The sequence below is a fragment of the Hyperolius riggenbachi genome, chromosome 2 (assembly GCF_040937935.1).
Source record: "Hyperolius riggenbachi isolate aHypRig1 chromosome 2, aHypRig1.pri, whole genome shotgun sequence".
Lineage (NCBI taxonomy): Eukaryota > Metazoa > Chordata > Amphibia > Anura > Hyperoliidae > Hyperolius > Hyperolius riggenbachi.
In genome coordinates this window covers 191,795,954-191,817,669 of record NC_090647.1, presented here as the reverse complement: position 1 = coordinate 191,817,669, position 21,716 = coordinate 191,795,954, and positions in this window count along the sequence as shown.

Sequence of the window (21,716 nt, the reverse complement as noted above, 5' to 3'; positions counted from 1 at the left end):
CCGTTTCGCGCCGATGCGGCGCTTGCTCACATGCAGTAGTCCTTGGGCAAATGGCGGCGTGTACGGGCTTCCGTGATGTTGCTCGGAAGCCCCGCCCACCACGCACGCCATTGGTCCCTAAGTGCTGGAAGGTGATTGTGCAGAGGAGTGAGTGGGAGGAGTCCGGCCTATGACGTCTCCTGCATCTATGGTTGCCATGCCAGTCGGGCACGCGTGAATAAGTGCGTCAGGTCGCCACAACTTGGCGAATACAAGTGAAGTGCATACTTTGTACAAACTTCCCGTGGTAGTGCTCAGTAAACGTTACGTGACCTATGTGTAAACAAATCTAATACATTAAAACTTCACATCTTATAACATTTGTGCATTCATTGTGCCTTGGCTGTGCATACCACATCACATGACAGTCAGCACTGTGCTTCGGATCCCACCTGCTTTTCCAATTATGTTTTAAAAAGAAAACCTTTATTAGACTATATATCTAAAATCACCCTTTAACCCTGCTAAAAATCACTTGAGGTTGGGAGAAAGTGGGAGAGACAGAACCAAGTCCCTGGGCATGTGCCCTACATACCTCTTTACTGCACCTCCACTGTATCTATCCCTGTACACCTGGACATCTCCATGATACATTTACATATTCTGGGATTCCCAATGGAGTGCAAAAAGAGGGGAAGAAGGTGGTGAACCCCTCGCTACCTGTATTGGGGGGCGTAAACACCTCTATGTTCAATTTAACTCAGGGGTCCTCTAGTGCTAACCCGGGGACAGAATAACTGTGGCCAGGAGAAGGGGGAGGAGGGGACCGAAGGAGGACCCTATTCACACCTCCAGGGGCAGAACACCTCCAGGCCACACAGGCGCTGCGGGTCCGCGGCAGTACATCTGTACGGTGGCACTGCCCCGATGGGGGGGGGGGGGGGGGAAACAGCATAGGGCTGCACTTGCCTCCCATGGAGCACCCACCTACCCCCTCAGGGCAACGGACGGGGGTATGACCACCACCCCTTACTGGGACCATCCTGGTCCTCTTTGCCACCCGCAGACCAACAGCACCTGCCCGACCACGGTCCACCCCTAAAGGTGCCCCATTCCATGGTACCCCACTCCCAGGACTCAAGTCCTGCCGTGGGGCAAGTACCCCCTGGTCCTGACACGTACCCACCGGGCAAGACCATCCCCAGAGGAAAGTACAGAAGGGGGGAAGGGAGAGGGGAGAGGCAAGGGGGGCTTTCAGGCAGAACCTCCTCTGCCTGCGTCAAAAGCAGACAGGAAGAGCGTATAGACAGAGATATGTATGAGGGGAGCAGGTCGGGGACGGGGTTGTATGGGACCAAAAATAGGCCAGGGGTGGGGGGAGAAGACTTCGCCTCTCATCCCACACCCACCGTGCGAGAGCGGGGGACGTGTCGATACTACGGGTCAAGGAAGCATGATAGCTCCAATCTGTCATTGAGGCCAACAGGCCCCATCGCTTCTGTGTGTAAAATCAGGCGTGATTCGCGTCGTGTCAATTCCTGATCCCTGTTGCCTCCTCTTCTTGAGTTAGCAACATGCAGGAGTCCTGCGAATTTCAAACATTTGGCTTAACCTCCATGTGACTCCCTGATATGTTCGATCAGGCGTGGGCACCCCTTCCCTGACTTGATGGATTTGAGATGCTCTCCCACCCTTTCCTTCAGTGGCCTGGTTGTTTTGCCTATGTAGAAAAAGTGGCAGGGGCAAAATATGACATAGGAGACAAACTTTGTCTGGCATGTGATGAATGCTCTCACCTCCCACTGGATACCCCCCAGTCTAAAGTTGGTACCCTCTAACATCTGCGGACAGTATTTACATCTGCCACACCTGTGGTTTCCCTTGGGACGTTCCCTGGTCAACCAATTGTTGGGTGTGATGGAACGGTATTCGCTACGTGTCAGGATATCCCCCAAAGTGGGGGCCCTCCTGTACACCACACGTGGGGGATCCTGTCTGCTTTTGACGCAGGCAGAGGAGGTTCTGCCTGGAAGCTGCTGCCCCCCCCCCTTGCCTCTCCCCTCTCCCTTCCCCCCTTCTGTACTTTCCTCTGGGGATGGTCTTGCCCGGTGGGTACGTGTCAGGACCAGGGGGTACTTGCCCCACGGCAGGACTTGAGTCCTGGGAGTGGGGTACCATGGAATGGGGCACCTCTAGGGGTGGACCGTGGTCGGGCAGGTGCTGTTGGTCTGCGGGTGGCAAAGAGGACCAGGATGGTCCCAGGAAGGGGTGGTGGTCATACCCCCGTCCGTTGCCCTGAGGGGGTAGGTGGGTGCTCCATGGGAGGCAAGTGCAGCCTTATGCTGTTTCCCCCCCCCCATCGGGGCAGTGCCACCGTACAGATGTACTGCCGCGGACCCGCAGCGCCTGTGTGGCCTGGAGGTGTTCTGCCATGGGCGTAGGGCCTGGGGTCGCAGCAGTCGCCTTCGCGACCGGGCCCGGCTCCTGAAGAGGCGGGGGAGGGGCCCGGGGGGGCCCATACCCGTGCTGCCTGTGCCGCTCGCTGCCCTGTTGGTGTGCGCTGTATTGGAGGGGGGAGCCGAAGCCGTGGGGAGGGAAGCCCGACCTCTCACTCCCTTCCTCTCCCCGGGCTCCCCCCTCGAAATTCTGAGTGAGCGTGCAGGGTAGCGGCGCTATACTAAACTACTCACCTCCGTCCCAGGTTCCAATCGTCGCTGGTCTCCTCCCGCTCCAGTCCACATAGATGCTGATACACACGCTGCGTACACGCTGACGCAGCAGCGTGTGTATCAGCATCTATGCGGAGCGTGAGGAGACCAGCGAGTCAGCGACGATTGGAACCTGGGACGGAGGTGAGTAGTTTAGTATAGCGCCGCTACCCTGCACGCTCACTCAGAATTTCGAGGGGGGAGCCCGGGGAGAGGAAGGGAGGGAGAGGTCGGGCTTCCCTCCCCGCGGCTCCGGCTCCCCCCTCCATTATTGGGGTGGGGGCACCTACCTAACCTGACCTAACCTGGCGGGCAGCTACCTATCCTGGGGGGCACCTACCTATTCTATCCTGGGGGGCAGCTACCTAACCTATCCTGGGGGGCAGCTACCTAACCTATCGTGGGGGGCAGCTACCTAACCTATCGTGGGGGGGCAGCTACCTAACCTATCGTGGGGGGCATCTACCTAACCTATCCTGGGGGGCAGCTTCCTAACCTATCCTGGGTAGCAGCTACCTAACCTATCCTGGGGGGCAGCTACCTAACCTATCCTGGGGGGTAGCTACCTAATCTAACCTATACTGGGAGGCAGCTACCTAATCTAACCTATACTGGGGGGCAGCTACCTAATCTAACCTATCCTAAGGGGCACCTACCTATCCTATCCTGGGGGGCACCTACCTATCCTGGGGGGCAGCTATCTAACCTATCCTGGGGGGCAGCTACCTAATCTAACCTATCCTGGGGGGCAGCTACCTAATCTAATCTATCCTGGGGGGCAGCTACCTAATCTAACCTATCCTGGGGGGCAGCTACCTAATCTAACCTATCCTGGGGGGCAGCTACCTTATCTAACCTATACTGGGGGCAGCTACCTTATCTAACCTATACTGGGAGGCAGCTACCTAATCTAACCTATACTGGGGGGCAGCTACCTAATCTAACCTATCCTAAGGGGCACCTACCTATCCTATCCTGGGGGGCACCTACCTATCCTATCCTGGGGGGCAGCTATCTAACCTATCCTGGGGGGCAGCTACCTAATCTAACCTATCCTGGGGGGCAGCTACCTAATCTAATCTATCCTGGGGGGCAGCTACCTAATCTAATGTATCCTGGGGGGCAGCTACCTAATCTAACCTATCCTGGGGGGCAGCTACCTTATCTAACCTATACTGGGGGCAGCTACCTTATCTAACCTATACTGGGGGCAGCTACCTTATCTAACCTATACTGGGGGTAGCTACCTAATCTAACCTATACTGGGAGGCAGCTACCTAATCTAACCTATACTGGGGGGCAGCTACCTAATCTAACCTATCCTAAGGGGCACCTACCTATCCTATCCTGGGGGGCACCTACCTATCCTATCCTGGGGGGCAGCTATCTAACCTATCCTGGGGGGCAGCTACCTAATCTAACCTATCCTGGGGGGCAGCTACCTAATCTAATCTATCCTGGGGGGCAGCTACCTAATCTAACCTATCCTGGGGGGCAGCTACCTAATCTAACCTATCCTGGGGGGCAGCTACCTTATCTAACCTATACTGGGGGCAGCTACCTTATCTAACCTATACTGGGGGCAGCTACCTAATCTAACCTATACTGGGGGCAGCTACCTAATCTAACCTATACTGGGGGGCAGCTACCTAATCTAACCAATACTGGGGGGCAGCTACCTAATCTAACTATATACTGGGGGCAGCTACCTAATCTAACTATATACTGGGGGCAGCTACCTAATCTAACCTATACTGGGGGGCAGCTACCTAATCTAACCTATACTGGGGGGCAGCTATCTAATCTAACCTTTACTGGAGGGCAGCTACCTAATCTAACCTATACTGGGGGGCACCTACCTATCTAACCTATACTGGGGGGCACCTACCTATCTAACCTATACTGGAGGGCAGCTACCTATCTAACCTATACTGGGGGGCAGCTACCTATCTAACCTATACTGGGGGCACTTACTTATCTAACCTGTATTGGGGGCACCTACCTACCTAGTTAGCCTATACAGGTGGCAACTATACTGGCTACCTATATTGGAGGCACCTACCTAACTAATCTATACTGGGGGCATCTACCTATCTAACCTATGATGGGGGCAACTATTCTGGCTACCTATATTAGAGGCACCCACCTAGCTAACCTGTACTGGGGGCACCTACCAATCTAACTTATACCGGGGGTGCCTGCCTATCTTACCTATACTGGGGGCAACTATACTGGCTACCTATGCTGGAGGCACCTACCTGGCTAACCTATACCGGGGGCAACTATACTGGCTTACCTATGCCTGGCTACCTATACTGAAGGGACCTATAGCTGGCTATAGGGATTTGTGTGCGTCGAGTGTTGCTGGGAGGGGGGCCCACATCCAGATTCCGCATCAGGGCCCAGAGGTTTGTAGCTACGCCACTGTGTTCTGCCCCTGGAGGTGTGAATAGGGTCCTCCTTCGGTCCCCTCCTCCCCCTTCTCCTGGCCACAGTGATTCTGTCCCCGGGTTAGCACTAGAGGACCCCTGAGTTAAATTGAACATAGAGGTGTTTACGCCCCCCAATACAGGTAGCGAGGGGTTCACCACCTTCTTCCCCTCTTTTTGCACTCCATTGGGAATCCCAGAATATGTAAATGTATCATGGAGATGTCCAGGTGTACAGGGATAGATACAGTGGAGGTGCAGTAAAGAGGTATGTAGGGCACATGCCCAGGGACTTGGTTCTGTCTCTCCCACTTTCTCCCAACCTCAAGTGATTTTTAGCAGGGTTAAAGGGTGATTTTAGATATATAGTCTAATAAAGGTTTTCTTTTTAAAACATAATTGGAAAAGCAGGTGGGATCCGAAGCACAGTGCTGACTGTCATGTGATGTGGTATGCACAGCCAAGGCACAATGAATGCACAAATGTTATAAGATGTGAAGTTTTAATGTATTAGATTTGTTTACACATAGGTCACGTAACGTTTACTGAGCACTACCACGGGAAGTTTGTACAAAGTATGCACTTCACTTGTATTCGCCAAGTTGTGGCGACCTGACGCACTTATTCACGCGTGCCCGACTGGCATGGCAACCATAGATGCAGGAGACGTCATAGGCCGGACTCCTCCCACTCACTCCTCTGCACAATCACCTTCCAGCACTTAGGGACCAATGGCGTGCGTGGTGGGCGGGGCTTCCGAGCAACATCACAGAAGCCCGTACACGCCGCCATTTGCCCAAGGACTACTGCACGTGAGCAAGCGCCGCATCGGCGCGAAACGGCTGTCGCGCAGTCCTATCTTCCCCTGGTCACCCTCCCGCACCCGTCCATGGCACAGGTTTGATGTATCCACGACTATGTCTAAAGAGCATAAAGCGGTGATGTACATGTGTCTATCCATTTGCTGATTTTCCAACACTGGAGGAATAAATGTGTTTTAGGAAGCGGTGCACGGACTGCTCTTTATGTACTGTTCTTAATGTGTTGATCTCTAAGCCTGTTTGCACGCTTCCGCATATAAAGGATCCAGGTTGCAGCAGGGAATCTTAAAGGGACGGGATTGTTTATCACTATAGGTGCAGCAGACCTTTTCTTCCCCCGCTACTGAGTGCCAGGCAATCATCCTTGCCTTTGTGTACTGCATTACAAACTATAGCCCTGAGCACCAGTCGCATCGATGTTTGCAGAAGGGGGGACACCGGATGTGGAATTACAGGAATCAGGGAGTGACAGTGATTCCTCCCTGGATTATCCACTCATCAGTCAAGGTGTATCCGAAGGTCGCGCTGGAGCAAGCACAATCTTTGACCACAGCGTTAGTCCTGCACCAGCCAATCGGGAGGTAGTGACCAGGGTGCTTGAATTGAGGTTGGGAGGTCTGTGTGAGAGAGAGACCAAGCTGTTTTGGACTGCCACTACGCTCAACAAATACAAGGAAGCAGGATATATCGCCCGGGGCTTCAGGTCCTATAGGGAGCCTTCTGAGTACCGGGAGGACAAGCAGTTCATGGAGAAGTGGGAGACAGCCCACTTGAATTACTGCAGGACCTTGCAGGAGATTGTGAGGGAGCGGACGGTGGTAGAACATAACAAGGTTTCAGGAGAACTACAAGAGACCAGAGAGTTGTTGCAGGATACAACAACAGAAGAAAACTTTGAAGCAATAATCACCAAAATTGAGAAAAAGATCTTACCCATACAGAACGATTTGAAGGCAAGGAAACTGAAGAAATACCATCGGGACCAGGACGATTTCAAGAAAGGGAAAATATTCTATTGGGGCCAGGGAGGCACTCCAAACAAAGGGGTTCCCTCCAAGAGGGGTAAGGGGTACTGGACAGCAGACTCTGGGTCGGATACGGAAGACGAGAGAGGAACTAAGCGTTCCAAACCCAAGCAGTATAGAAAGAAAAAGCCAAGGGGTAATCCGGACCCCAAACCCAAGCAAACAACCCCCAAACCATGTGCCTCGACCCCTTTAGGAAACGAGTCCGCCGAGGAGGCAGAGGGCGGAACAAACATGGAAAGGACGGTGACCTGGGACTCCCCGGTAGCGGTCAGCAACATCCAGGGGAGCAACAGCACAAAGAAGAGGAGGACCAGGGAATAGGGGGAGGGGGAGAGGGGGATGATGTGGGAGAGTTGCAGGTGGTTAACCTAACCGGGGAAGAAATCCCGGAAGCATGCCTGGCCCTTCTCAAGAAGGGTCTGGGTTTTTCACCCACCAAGGATTTTGACTTTGTGGACTTTTTCATAGATCTTTACAAGACAACCAGGAAAATGATGTTAAGCCAGATACATAGCAATGGGGATAAGGGGCTCCAAGGACAGAGTGATGGAGGCCCCCCGATGATGGCCATCCCAGATTCCACACTAGGGTTTAGTCCCACGGTGGACTGGGATCAGGCGGAGATGGAGGCACTCCGGATGCTGGAGGAGCTATGGGAGGAGGGTGGAGATTGCTCCTTGGATGACGCTTGTCCCCCCGGCCTTCATTTGGGCCTGGGTAATCCGGGAGCCTTCAGGGCGTGTAGGTCCACCCAGGCGGTGCAGATCCCCCCTGGTTCGCCAATAGACCAGTTCTTCCACCAGGTCGCAGACGAGATGAAGGCCCTCTGTTACGAAAAGGTACCAGATAATTTGAGTGGCACGGAGAGACGGGCCATGAGATGGCTCCAGCAACGTCGGGACCTGGTGGTTAAGCAGGCGGACAAGGGGGGGAATGTTGTGATAATGTCGGGAGGGGCCTACACGAGGGAGGCCTACAGGCAGCTGGACAATGGCAACCAGTATGAACGCCTGGATCGCAATCCCACCACGAAGTACCAGGCGAATCTCCGGACCTTGTTAAGGCGGGGAGTCGAGCTGGGGTACATGCCACAGAGGTTGGCTATGGATCTTTTGCCCGTGTCCCCCCGGTATCCAGTGTGGTACCACCTTCCCAAACTGCACAAGTCTATGGTAAACCCTCCGGGCAGACCCATAGTGTCGGGGTGCGGGTCCCTAACGGAGCGACTTTCTCGCTTCTTGGACCATTTGCTGCATCCCCTCCTTGGGGGGGTTCCCAGCTACCTGGCGGATACGCTAGATGCCATCAACATTGTTGAGGGAGTGGAGTGGCAACCAGGGTACAGGCTCGCTACAATTGATGTGGAGAGCCTGTACAGCCGCATACCCCACGAGGAGGGTATTAAGGCAGTACGTCGCTACCTGGATAGGACCAACAAAGACACGGGGTACAAGGACTACCTGTGCGAATGTCTCAGGTATGTCTTGACGCATAACGCGTTCCTGTTCAACGGAAGGTGGTACCACCAGACTTCCGGGACGGCCATGGGAACCTCTGTGGCATGTACCTACGCCGGGCTCTTTTTGGGAGCCTGGGAAGAGGACTACGTGATGGGTTCTTCAAACCCGTTTCGTGGAAGGTTAAAAGTGTGGTCGCGCTATGTGGACGACGTGCTGGTCGTGTGGCAGGGTACAGCCGAGGAATTCGGTGAGTTCATGGAGTATCTAAATGTTAACAGGATTAATATGCGGTTCACATCTGAAATTAATGACAGAGAGGTCTGTTTCCTGGACATTCTGGTTAAACCAGATAGGGCCAAGTTGATTTGCGAAGGCTACAGGAAACCCACAGCCGTGAATGCATTGCTGCATAGGGGCAGCTACCATCCTGAGCATGTGAAGTCCTCCCTGCCATACGGCCAGTACCTGCGCCTCAGACGCAACAACACTAATCAGGAGGCATTTGAGATTCAGGCGGGTGAACTTACGGCACGCCTGCGGGCGAGGAATTATCAAGAGGCGGAACTGGAGACGGCCAAGGAGAGGGTTGGGGGAAGGGAAAGATCCACTCTTCTAGTTAGACAACCAAAGCCTGCCAGGGGGGGCTCCGCTATCTATACCTTCGACTATACTCCCATGGCCAGGAAACTCTCGCAGGTGGTGAAGAGGAATTGGTCACTCATTACCAGAGACCCTGCCCTACAAAAAGTATTTCCTGATCCCCCACGTGTGGTGTACAGGAGGGCCCCCACTTTGGGGGATATCCTGACACGTAGCGAATACCGTTCCATCACACCCAACAATTGGTTGACCAGGGAACGTCCCAAGGGAAACCACAGGTGTGGCAGATGTAAATACTGTCCGCAGATGTTAGAGGGTACCAACTTTAGACTGGGGGGTATCCAGTGGGAGGTGAGAGCATTCATCACATGCCAGACAAAGTTTGTCTCCTATGTCATATTTTGCCCCTGCCACTTTTTCTACATAGGCAAAACAACCAGGCCACTGAAGGAAAGGGTGGGAGAGCATCTCAAATCCATCAAGTCAGAGAAGGGGTGCCCACGCCTGATCGAACATATCAGGGAGTCACATGGAGGTAAAGCCAAATGTTTGAAATTCGCAGGACTCCTGCATGTTGCTAACTCAAGAAGAGGAGGCAACAGGGATCAGGAATTGACACGACGCGAATCACGCCTGATTTTACGCACAGAAGCGATGGGGCCTGTTGGCCTCAATGACAGATTGGAGCTATCATGCTTCCTTGACCCGTAGTATCGACACGTCCCCCGCTCTCGCACGGTGGGTGTGGGATGAGAGGCGAAGTCTTCTCCCCCCACCCCTGGCCTATTTTTGGTCCCATACAACCCCGTCCCCGACCTGCTCCCCTCATACATATCTCTGTCTATACGCTCTTCCTGTCTGCTTTTGACGCAGGCAGAGGAGGTTCTGCCTGGAAGCTGCTGCCCCCCCCCCCCTTGCCTCTCCCCTCTCCCTTCCCCCCTTCTGTACTTTCCTCTGGGGATGGTCTTGCCCGGTGGGTACGTGTCAGGACCAGGGGGTACTTGCCCCACGGCAGGACTTGAGTCCTGGGAGTGGGGTACCATGGAATGGGGCACCTTTAGGGGTGGACCGTGGTCGGGCAGGTGCTGTTGGTCTGCGGGTGGCAAAGAGGACCAGGATGGTCCCAGGAAGGGGTGGTGGTCATACCCCCGTCCGTTGCCCTGAGGGGGTAGGTGGGTGCTCCATGGGAGGCAAGTGCAGCCCTATGCTGTTTCCCCCCCCCCCCCCCATCGGGGCAGTGCCACCGTACAGATGTACTGCCGCGGACCCGCAGCGCCTGTGTGGCCTGGAGGTGTTCTGCCCCTGGAGGTGTGAATAGGGTCCTCCTTCGGTCCCCTCCTCCCCCTTCTCCTGGCCACAGTGATTCTGTACCCGGGTTAGCACTAGAGGACCCCTGAGTTAAATTGAACATAGAGGTGTTTACGCCCCCCAGTACAGGTAGCGAGGGGTTCACCACCTTCTTCCCCTCTTTTTGCACTCCATTGGGAATCCCAGAATATGTAAATGTATCATGGAGATGTCCAGGTGTACAGGGATAGATACAGTGGAGGTGCAGTAAAGAGGTATGTAGGGCACATGCCCAGGGACTTGGTTCTGTCTCTCCCACTTTCTCCCAACCTCAAGTGATTTTTAGCAGGGTTAAAGGGTGATTTTAGATATATAGGCCTCGATTCATAAAAGTGCCTGCGAGCGGGGAAAGTCGAGCGGGGAAACACCGCTGTCGGTATTTCCGCCTTCAGGGTGGTAATTCATAAAAATTTAGCTAGTTGTGACAGGCGTGCGGAGATACTCCGCTGTAGGCAGGCGTTAGGCTGTCGGGAGACATGCGGAAACAGGAGAAGCAGGCGGAATCCCTCCGTGCGGTGTTCTCTCTGCAGCTGCTTGGGAGGTCTGTCTCATTCACTGCAACGGATTCCGCACGCTTCTCGCCACATCAGAGGTAGCGGTAATACCCGTCCGCATACCGCTACCTCTAATCTTTATGAATTGACATTTGTTACTTTTGCTGTGATAATCACCGCACAAGGCGGTGATTTATCACTCTGCTCGTGGATGTCGGCTGTTCATGCGGAAAAAGCCTTTATGAATACAGATTTGGCTGTGTGGTCGGTAAAGTGAGCCGTTTTCAGCATTTCCTCATGCGGAAATGCTTTATGAATCGAGGCCAACGTCTAATAAAGGTTTTCTTTTTAAAACATAATTGGAAAAGCAGGTGGGATCCGAAGCACAGTGCTGACTGTCATGTGATGTGGTATGCACAGCCAAGGCACAATGAATGCACAAATGTTATAAGATGTGAAGTTTTAATGTATTAGATTTGTTTACATATAGGTCACGTAACGTTTACTGAGCACTACCACGGGAAGTTTGTACAAAGTATGCACTTCACGTGTATTCGCCAAGTTGTGGCGACCTGACGCACTTATTCACGCGTGCCCGACTGGCATGGCAACCATAGATGCAGGAGACGTCATAGGCCGGACTCCTCCCACTCACTCCTCTGCACAATCACCTTCCAGCACTTAGGGACCAATGGCGTGCGTGGTGGGCGGGGCTTCCGAGCAACATCACGGAAGCCCGTACACGCCGCCATTTGCCCAAGGACTACTGCACGTGAGCAAGCGCCGCATCGGCGTGAAACGGCTGTCGCGCAGTCCTATCTTCCCCTGGTCACCCTCCCGCACCCGTCCATGGCACAGGTTTGATGTATCCACGACTATGTCTAAAGAGCATAAAGCGGTGATGTACATGTGTCTATCCATTTGCTGATTTTCCAACACTGGAGGAATAAATGTGTTTTAGGAAGCGGTGCACGGACTGCTCTTTATGTACTGTTCTTAATGTGTTGATCTCTAAGCCTGTTTGCACGCTTCCGCATATAAAGGATCCAGGTTGCAGCAGGGAATCTTAAAGGGACGGGATTGTTTATCACTATAGGTGCAGCGGACCTTTTCTTCCCCCGCTACTGAGTGCCGGGCAATCATCCCTGCCTTTGTGTAATACTTCAGACTGGTTCCAGGGTGTCGAGACCATGGACCTCACACCCAAGATTAGGGACTCTGTGTTACCATTCTGTTATACCTCAGACTAGTTCCAGGGTGTCGAGACCACGGACCTCACACCCAAGACTAGGCATTGTTGATATCTGTTATGACCTGTTGCATTTCTGACTTTCCCTCTGCTTTCTGATTCAGTACCTCGCATATCTGATTACCTGTTGCCAAACCCTGCCCGCTTAGGATACCGAATCAGTCTTCTGTCTTTGTACCTTATCTGTCTGTGTGTTGCCGACCTGGCTTGCCCGACCTTAAGAGCCATCTCCCTCTTTTAGAGATAGTCTCCAGACCTGGTAGTGACTACCACCTTCAGGTGTCACTCACTCACAGGTTCAGCCTACCTTACCCTGGAAATCCACCCCTTTGGAGTTCTCATGCTACTGGAAGGCCTCTGTTCCTCCCAAAAGGCAGTATCGCCCGTACTGCCAAAGACCACCTGCTCCTCGGGTGGTCTTACTCAAAGTTATTACTGTTGCATCAAACACTCACACTATAAAGGTGTCCAGAGGTTAGTTATACTTGGATTATCGGTGATTCTGCAGATCATCAATAATCAGGTATTATCTGTATTCTTGGTGATACTGCAGATCACCAATAATCAGATTCTCTCTGTGTGCTGACACCGATCGTTACACTGAGACAGCAAGAGGATTTATACTCACTTGAGGCTTCTTTTAACTACCCTCAATGTCCTGTTGGTCTCCTCTGTTGTGGCACTGTAAGCCACGTAAAGTCTGGGACTCAGCTGAGTTGCACACTACTGCGCTTATGCGGTCCCAGTTACAAGCAACCCCCCCCCCCCCCCCTGATCGTGTTCCCATGGCTGGGAGTGTTTTGTGCATGTGCAGTTCATTAAGACTATAACTGCAATTCTCCCAGATATGGGGGCACGATTCGGGATGCATGCACCTGGGACCAGGCATGCACAGTTGCCTGCTACCCAGGTGGATCACAGACTCCACAGTGGCAGAGGGAATTGAACCGGACAGACACGTGAGCGCTAATGGACTACAGGGGGCTGGAGGAAGCCCCAGGTAAATGCAAATCCTTTTACTATCATAGTCTCAGGGTTACTTTAAGTGTAATTCTATACTGCTGCAATGTGTCAAAGTAACCCAACATTCCAGACATCAGCAGCCAATGTTTTTTTGGGTTTTTTTTTTTCTATCACATTATATATTAAATACCGTATTTTGTATTAATAGAGGCACTAACTGTTTTGAAACATTGGATTACTTTAATATGTTGCAGCAATAAAGATTTAAGCTTGGTTGTTGATTTTTGCTTACAATAGCTGAACATTTGGTGTCATACACCCTCAAAGTTTGAGCAACCTACATTGGAAAAGGTGACTTTTCTGGTGTACCTTGATCATTGTACTGGTACAGGTCACATAACTGGACACCTGCTATTCAGTTTAGATCACTTAACATCCCAGCAACCCAGGGGCATAACAATTTACCATCCTCAGCATCCAGCCTCCCCCATGCATAATGGTAAGTAAGACCCCCAGACTTGCAGAATAGTGCAAGGAGCATGTAACATTTACTTGTTCCTTGCTGTGTCAGGTCTTCCTCCTGGCAGCCACTCACTCTTGTTCTATGCTGTTTACTTCTGATCACATGACATGCGTCAGAAGCTAGAGTATGTCAGCATAAAGTGTGTGGCTCCTTGGAGGAAGAGGAGCCCTGATACAGCTCTTTCTGTGCTACTCTGCAAGGGAGGAGAAGTGGATCCTCATAGCCCCTTGCCCTCCCATGGTTTCTGGGGTCACAGGATCTATTGTTATGCCAGTGCAACAATCCTATAGCTGCAACATGCAAAAATGAGACAGACAAGTACTGCTTCTTACAGCAACATTATTGGGCTAAATTTCTGCAAAGGCCAAAGAGGCCAGAACCTTGGGTAGTAGGAGGCCAAGGGGAAGTTCATCAATCCCACTTTCAGACCTGGCAGCTGAGTACCAACCTATCCATGAAAGTGGATAAGTCACAGGCGATGTATTGCAACTTTTCAAAAATGGAGGCCAAACAGATCTTGGATACATTCCACTTTTATCATAAGGACCAATATATCCAATATTTGGGGATTGAGTTGGCAACCCAGAGAATTTATATACATTAAACTACATGCCTAGGATAGGACATTTAAAAAACAAGCTAATCTTATGCGACTCAGAAGATCCTATACTTATTTAGGGTTCTTTTAACTGGAGTGAGCAGTAGGGATGTGGATAAACTTCAGAGAGATATTTTCCGATATCTGGAAAAATAAGAAACCCGGGATCTCTAGAACTAATATGTATTGGAACAAGAAAGAAGGAGGGCTTTCTGTCCTGAACCTTCTCAAATATTATAATGCAGCCCATTGGCTATGATCCCAATCATTTACACAAAAGAACATATGTCAACATGGGTTACTGTGGAAAGCACCACTATCATGGAAGGGAGTCCTGTGGGCTGAAACCCAGCATAAAAAATACAAATAGTTCTTCCCCTATTACTTCCCAGATTTCATTGAACTTCCAGCCAACTAACAATATTTTTAAAGCAACAGTTTAGGTTTTTTTTCCTTTCTTTTTTATTAATGAATACCACGAAGAACAGTGTATGAAGATTTAAAGCCTAAACCATATTTAAATTATTTATTTTTTATTACCTGGCTGGATGGGTTTAAAAAACAACTGTCCTTCTGTGTCAAAGATGAATGCTAATCGGCTGACAAAACAGCAAATCTGTGAACAGTCCAGACTCCTCCCTCTCTTCTATCAATATCCATGTGAGGTGGTCAGAGAGCAGTTGGGAGATGGCATTAGCTAGTCTTTCTCTGTGAACAGTGTCTACCTGCTGCCTAAAGATAATCAATTGGGTTTGGAAAAACATTCCCAAGCCTTTGGATCAGAACTCAAATGTAAACCAAAATTCACAGTGGCAGGTTAGGGGGTGTTGGGATTGGTGGTTAACTCACCCTTGTCACTGTTAAGGATGTTCATTCCAAATTCACGGAATTGAATTTCCTGCATTTCCAATCGGGAATTGGTATATCGGAAAACAGAACTCGGCAAATTGGATTTCGGTGGAAATACTGCATTACTGCAACTCAGTAATCTTAGCCCAATCACAGAACTCGGAAGCATTGGACCAATCAGAGAATGTAGCGAGAACTCTGAAGTATTTGGCCAATCAGAGAATGCAAAGAATGACCAAAAAAGGTTACTCGGAAATCGGAAAATGAAACTCAGAAATCTGCGGAATCGATAACTGGAATTTCCAAACGACCCTAGTCACCACCTCGGTGCCCTGCCCTCTATGTTGCATTCAAGCTCTTAGCTGTTCTGAAACCAAATGATTATCCCTACTCCTGACCACTCCTCTGCTGCTGATATTATCTCTCTGTAGCTAACAAAACATATTTTTACTGTTGATTTCTGTAATTTGATACATATTTAAAGAGAGTCTGAAGCGAGAATAAATCTCGCTTCAGAGCTCATAGTCAGCAGGGGCATGTGTGCCCCTGCTAAAACGCCGCTATCCCGCGGCTAAACGGGGGTCCCTTACTCCCCGAAATCCTCTCCGAGCAGCGGGGGATCTCTTCCGGATTGAGGCAGGGCTAACCGCCGCAGCCCTGCCTCATGCGCGTCTGTCAGCGCGTATCTCCGCCTCTCCTCCGTCCCTCTCAGTCTTCCTTCACTGACAGGGGCGGGGGAGAGGCGGCGATGCGCCGCTGATAGACATGCTGTGAGGCAGGGCTGCAGCCGTAAGCCCTGCCTCAACAGCAGCAAAATCTACGACCAAGTTGGTCGTAGATTTTGTAGAGGGGGATTTCGGGGGGTCAGGGACCCCCGTTTAGCCGCGGGATAGCGGCGTTTTAGCAGGGGCACACATGCCCCTGCTGACTATGAGACAAGAAGCGAGATTTATTCTCGCTTCAGTGTCTCTTTAAAGGGAATCTGAAGTAAAAATAAACTTAGGATATAGTGATTTGTATAAGTAGTACAGCTAAGAAATAGAACATTAGAAGCACAGTCTCATATTGTTTCCAGCACAACATTTAAAGTGGTATAGTCACCATAAAAATCAAATGAGTGTATTAAGTGATAAAGATGCTAATCCTGCATTCAAAACTTTCAAAACTTTTTCAGCTGTTATGATTTGAAGTTTTCACATACTTAAGGAGCACTGGCCCTTTAGTAGTCAAACAGTTGCATGCTGGGGGTTCTTTTTATCTATAATATATTCCTCCTCTTCCCTTTATTTCCCTGCCTAGCTGCTTTTCACGATTTACATGTTACCGCTTGGAAAACTAATCCAAAAACATGGCCTGACATACCACTGCTATGCGGACGACACCCAACTATATCTTTCCTTCAAGCCTGGTGTGACAGACCCAACTCCAACTATAAACACCTGCTTAGACGAACTACAGCAATGTATGAGTGACAACTGTCTGGCTGAAACTAAATGCAGACAAAACTGAAGTCCTTCTGATCGGAGGGCAGCACATGACAACAAAACAACTTAACTTGCAGTCTTCACCACTGGGAATAGGGGGCACGGATCTACGCAGCTCCAATCATGTGCGTAGCCTGGGAGTTCTAATTGATGGGGATTTAAACTTCAGAACTCACATCTCTGCTGTGGTGAAATCATCCTATTTTCACCTTAAGAACATCGCAAAAATCAAGCACCTCATCCCCCAGAAGATCTACCAACTTTAGTTCATGCCTTCATGACCGGGCAGGGCCCATACGGGACGACTTACCATCTACATAAATAAAACTGTGACACCCAATTGGAGTTTAAAGGCCACAGCTTTAATACAGATATTAGGTAAACACTATAACACAACGTTAGCATTTGACATGCATTAAACAATAGGAAGAAAGCCGTGTAAACCGCGCTCAGACAGGTCCCGTGACAATGCTTTTCTCTTCGATAAACCTTTATGCCACTGGACCTCGCCTAGTGACGACATTTATGCCACTGGACCTCGCCTAGTGACGACATTTATGCCACTGGACCTCGCCTAGTCACGACATGGATAACACATTTATGCCACTGGACCTCGCCTAGTGACGACATGGATAAACCTTTATGCCACTGGACCTCGCCAGTGACGACATGGTGCCATTAGCTAATTGATGACCCGCCCTAAAGCCATCAACCTAATGACCCACATACCATTGTTCTTCTTATTTCGATTTAGCAGAAGCCGGCATTGTCACGGACCCGCCACGGCATTCGTGCTTGCAACCTCAAGGACGAATGCCCGCCCTCAGACCAAGCGCGGCCTCCAGGGCTTCCTTCAAGCCAAACAGGAAGATATCGTTTCCCAGGCCGCTTAAGTGCACCCCATCTTCCAGGAAATGCCCCTCCCGGCTCTCTGATAATTTGTGGTGAACGGCTATGCCCCCCTTTTTGCCATGAATTTTGTAGTGGCTTTGTTGATTCTTAGCCTGGAACGGTCCAGGACTCTGTCTGGGACGGGTGGGCGCCATTTAGATCTAGGGATCATTACGGATCATATAATGGCCACCCGGGGAAGAGTGTTGCAAATGAGCTTCAGTAATTCCTTTATTTCCAGCATCAGTAGATGCAATGGTTTGGTCCCTATGTAGTTTCCTCCTATGTGTACTATGGCGACGTCTGGCTTTACCTTTACTCCCGCAAGCTGTGCGAGCTTTCTGCCCAGTTTCTCCGCCGTTGACCCCGGGAACCCCAGCCAATGTGCCTCCAGATCCTCTCTTACCTGCCCCAGAGACTGACCCATTACTAGTAGCCTCGCCTGGCGTTCCGCCCGCACTATAAATGAGTGCCCCATGATCCAGACCCTGCACCTTCGCTAACCTGAGACAGAGGCAAAGCAACAGACATGTGTTACTTACCCAGGGACTGGTATACAACCAAACAAGCATGCATTAGCACTAACGCTAAGGTAACTGATTAGTAATTATTATTATTATGATTTTTTTTTTTTTTTACAAATATACACTATATATATATATATATATCCACGAATACATACATACACATATGCATATACACACATATTTACACATATATATACACATACATACACACACATATATACACGCATATACATACCTACACGTACACACGTATATACATATACACCCGCAGCTAGTGTTCTGCCGAGTGCTGGGGGCTGTTGTCGCCCTGCATCTTCTACTGAACGACATTAGTTCCATCTCCGTACCCCTCTACTTGCGGCTAATGCTCCGCCAAGCGCCGGAGTATGTTTGTCCAGTGGGCATCGGAGCCTCCGTCCTATTACCCTTTTCCTGGGGCTAGTGCTCCGCCAGGTTCGGCTGCGTATAGAACGTCACAAACTTGCGATGTGCCGTGGCCCTAGCCCTTTTCCTGCAGCTAGCGCTCTGCCAGGTGTAGGCGGACATATTGCGGCAAACCGAATTTGTGACGCGACGCAGCCCCAACCCACATTTTCCTGCAGCTACCGCTCTGCCAGGTGTGGGTGGACTTAAGTTTGGATTTCTTACGGATATATGGTTCAATGCATGTAACCGACTATACCGGCCCTCCGTGTAACTTTTAAATGACCCTTAGTCAGTAAATCCTTCATATGCGTAAAGTAATATCCCCTTTGCATAGAGGGGTTGTTGTAATTGTGCACGTTGATGCAACGGTCATTTTTGTAGCGTATAACACGCTTATATTGTACTAAGACATTACCGTAAGCACGGTGCCCAGTTTTGTTTTGAATATTAAGAATTCTAAATAAGGTGGGCCATCATGGCTCCATTGCATTAGTTTCTGAAATATTTGCTGAGGGAAAGTCACTGATCAATATGGGAGGGGGGAAGGGGGGGGCTTACCAAGATCCCAAAATCAGTGATTAATGTTTATACTGTGTTCCGTATAGTCTGGGTATATAATGTACCAAAATATAATGTAATACTGGGTGTATACAAGACATCTATTCTATGATGCAATCCTTATTGCATCTATTTCTGGCAATCCTATATAATCTATACCCTGCAATGACCAGCAGGTATACTGGATGTACCATACGATGCAGTATCTTATGGGTAACTCTGCTCATTTTAAGTGTAGGTTTAACTACATGCTGGAGAGTGCTTTACTAGGACCGTACCACGGAGGTATGTTAGGTAAACTTTACACACGTGTGCATACACACCTACAGTACACACACGTATAAACCTACATATGAGGACAGACACCCACATAAGCCTCTATACCAGCCTTTCTCAACCTTTCTACCCTGGAGGAACCCTGCAAATAGCTTTTGGATCTCAAGGAACCCTTGCAAACTATTTTTTGATCTCGAGGAACCCCTGCATGTGTTTTGCAGGAAGCATGGTCTTTTAAAAGTATGTGTGGCTGTTTATTTCACTACCCCTATTACACTGCCACTCATTATACTGCCTCCTAAGCCCCCAATTTAGTGCTTCTTGTTACAGTACCACCTATTATAGTGAGCTCCATTATACATCCCCATGATGGGAGAAAATGCCCTCGGAACCCCTGCAGAGTACTCAAGGAACCCTGGGGTTCCAGGGAACCCTGGTTGAGAAAGCCTGCTCTATACATTTAACTAAATTCACAATTTTTATTTTTATTTATCTATGTATTTATTAATATATATGCCTGCCCCTATATATATACCTACCCATATACATCCACACACATACGCCACATACGTATACCCCTACATATACCTCGACACTGCGCAATCCGCTGGTGCATCACAAATACAACTAACAAGCAAGTACTGAGTAAATATCTACCCCCACGCACACACCATATGTGTGTGAGTGTGAGTACATACCCACCCCACTATACCTGCATGCCTTATATTATTATATATTACTACCAACATCCATCAACTGTTATTAATGATTATACTGTATTTAACGTATAATCCGAGTATATAACGTGGCAATATATAATGTAGTAAGGATTGTATACAAGACGTATATTCTATGATGCGATCCTCATTGCATTTGTTAACAAACCTACATATTGTATACCATGCAATATTCAGCGGTTATACCATATGATGCAGTATCTTTAGGGGTAATTCTGCATATCTATACACACATACCTGTATACAAACATATACAACATCTACTGTATATCTATACACACTTTTTTTTTTTTTTTTTTTTAAACGCATACATATACGTATTATATATACATACATATACACATCCATACGCATACGTCTACACAAACGCACCCGTATGTGTACACTTAAGCATACATACATCGGCGCTGCGTAATCTGTTGCGCTTTATAAATGCCGTACATAAGTAATAAATAAGTATCTACATCCATACCCCACACATGTACATATATACATGCATGCATATGTACCCACGTACACATGCATATGCACCCTGGAACGTGCATACACATACGTTATCCTAGCGCATGTGGGAACACAATAGCAATAGCAAGTTTAACAGCTCCTCTCATTCCTGCACAGCTCCCTTTGGCAGGACTACCCTTCTGTGTACAGGCTCTATGCAGATAGCTTATATCACTGCTGAGGAGAAACTTAAAGCAGCAGTTTTATGTCTTCGGCTAATTTTAATACAAGTTACTACTTATCAAAGGTAATCTCACTCCAAGTATCATAATATCTGTCAGATCTTTTCCCCACTGAGTTAAATTATCCTAGTCAGTTTTATCTGGCAGCCTGCTTCAGGGTCAGACTAGAATCTAGTCAGCTTTGTTCTCTGGGGTGACAGACTTTACCCTTCCGGCTATAGAAGTGGTCATTGCTCCAGGACAATATAGTCTGCTGTGAGTTTGCTTGGCTTTGATCAAAGGGATGTGCAATTCTCTTCACTGAGTCCCACCTAAACAGCATTGGGCCGAGTAATAAAAAATCCTACTTTGTAAGATCTCCCCCTTCACTGTTACAGTCTGTTCAACTGTAGGAATGTTACTTATACCATACTTTGTACTAGGCCTATTTGTCCCATGACAGGAAGGGAGGGGGAGGGGGCCGCAGACCCCACCCTGTGCTACAAAGGATTTCTGACACTGCTATGGGAAGGAACTGATCGCAATCATTTTAGCAGTTCAGTATGAATGGGGCCTAAACCTTTGTATGCCTGGCAACTTGCTGCCATGTAATATTTTTTGTACTACAGATAGGTGGCCGTACACTATAACAGTATTTTGTTCAATTAAACACTTCATTAATCAATAACATCTGATAGATCGTAAACTGCATTGGGTTTATGTATAGATCGCAATTGCTATCACACGTAAAAGGAGAGGCAGACTGTAAATCGCCACATATTCCATAGCGATTCGCAGAGTAAATATCCAATATATTAATGCTGCAAAGGAATAGTGTGAAACTTACCTAACCTGCATATAGGTCATCCTGATTTCTTAAATATTCTAAAGGAATAGCTAACGACTCACTTACCTATATTTATGAGCCTTGGCATCTTATAAACCTCTGTAAGCTAGTTCAGCCCTGCCTCTCTGCTGTACTGGAAGCTTCTGCCTTTCCCTTAATCTGACTGACTGCTTTAATGACATTGTGAAGTGATGTATTTGAAGTGAAGAAGTAATTCATTAGCCAGCAATTGGGATCATTCAGCTTTACAACTCTTT